Consider the following 2,006-nt stretch of genomic DNA (forward strand, 5'->3'; position numbering starts at 1 on the left):
CTCTTTATAGATTTCAGCAGTTGCGATAACTGGTAATTCTAGTCTATTAGCATCAGGACAGACTGGATCAATGAGTCTTGTAAGAGTATGGAGATTTCATAATGCTGAATGTTTATCAATGTGTAAAACACATGCTCATTCTTTACATTCCTTAAGGTAAGTAGGTTGGGGCGTCTCAGTGAGTGAGATGCTTTTTTTGCTTATTTAGATGTTTGGGATTCCATTCCAACAAGATCATATTGGCAGGTTTTTCTTCTGAGTTGTCCTGTGTCAATAATGAGTACATTATGCTTACTGATTTAAATAGGAAAGACTGTCCTTACCAAGTTTTGTTTCTCTGTAGACAGCATTTTGAATGGTTAGCTCAATAAGGTTCAGAGAAGCTATAAATATTAATCAGATTTAGATGTGAATGGTTGTATTATTTTATATTGCAGTTTTTCAAGTGATGGAAATGTTCTATGTGGGGTTGGTAAAGATGGTCAAGGTAAAAATGTGAGTATCATACTAATTCTACCTTTAATAGAACTAACTGTCAAATCTTTATATTTGCATCTTTAGCATTTTTCTTCATTACAATCGGTAAATAGGTAAATATTTATATGAGTATATCTTTAAAAAGTTATTTTGATTGTAAATCTATTATAGATGGTAGTGATATGGGATTGTAGTAAAGTATTAAAACATCGTGAGATGTCTGTCTTGGCTAAAGCTCATACTGATGTAGATATAGCTAGAATGAAAATAGCTCCCTTTGATAATACCCGGTAAGAACTTATTCCAATTTTCAGTCAGACGTCTGTGGCTCTTACATTTCCACTTAAACTATGTGTTTTCCTGTTCTTATATATCAATAGCAGCTTTTGTGATGGTGACTTCATAAAATGCCTAAATGGAATTGTAGTTGCAAGGCACTGAATGTAGATAGTTTGAACAAATTGTTCTATTAATCCATCACCTTCATGTATTTGTCTATGGTTTAGAATGGTATCGTGTGGGAAAGAGAATATTAGATTATGGAGAGTGAAGGAAGGGTCATTACGATCAGCTCCTGTTAATCTAACAGAACATCATAATATGGATTTAACAGATATTTGTTTTGAAGCTTGTGTTCAGCCTGATAGAGAATCAGCCAATAAACTTCTGTAAGTTTCTTACTCTTTACTTTTGTTTTCTTATTTTCATTCTATGATATTGAGCTAGTAGAACTTGATTTGTTTTGTGAATCTATCACAGGATAAAGTTAAGTAGATGTATAATGGTATAATGGTTCAGATATCTGCCCTCTCTTCTTCATGTGTACAAAAAATAGTAGATATCAAATACTTACAAAAATACTCGAAATTACAGAAATTACTTGTGGCATTAAAGTTTTTTGATAATGAATTTTGAAAAGGCTGGTATAACAAAGTGGTTCCACCTATTAAGCTGTAGAGAAAGTGAAAAGATACTTAATTTTTCTATATTTCTGATATCACATTCAGTGCTGTAGAATAATTAGTGTTTTATTAGTGCTGTAGAAGCCTCGTCTTGTGTCTGTAACTAATGACCCTGTATATTTTATTTGTAGATATGCCTGTAGTAAATCAGGTCATATATTAAAGATAGATTATAAGAAGGTAACAGTACAACATGTTAGAAGATTATTACCTGTTAGTAAAAAAACAGATCATAAAGACATCAAGGTTGATACTAAAGGTTAGTGGTGATTATTTTAGCTATGAGTACCTTGTAAATATTGAGCATGTATATTGGAAACTTTAATCTCTTACTCAAGTAATGAGGGATTTCGTATGTACGTATGTAAATATAACTTAATGCTAGTTATTTTCTCTGAAGATCACATGTTCTTTGGTAAACCTAGACATTTATATAAACCAGATTGGCTGCAATAGTTTAAATGGTATTTCTTGCTATTGATATACCTGAACTTCCCACAGAGAAGTATGGACTTTTAATGCCATTTTAATGACAAAACTTTGTGCATTCTGAAAATGAGTGAGAAT

This window comes from Lottia gigantea, assembly GCF_000327385.1.
Source record: "Lottia gigantea unplaced genomic scaffold LOTGIsca_2131, whole genome shotgun sequence".
NCBI classification, from domain to species: domain Eukaryota; kingdom Metazoa; phylum Mollusca; class Gastropoda; family Lottiidae; genus Lottia; species Lottia gigantea.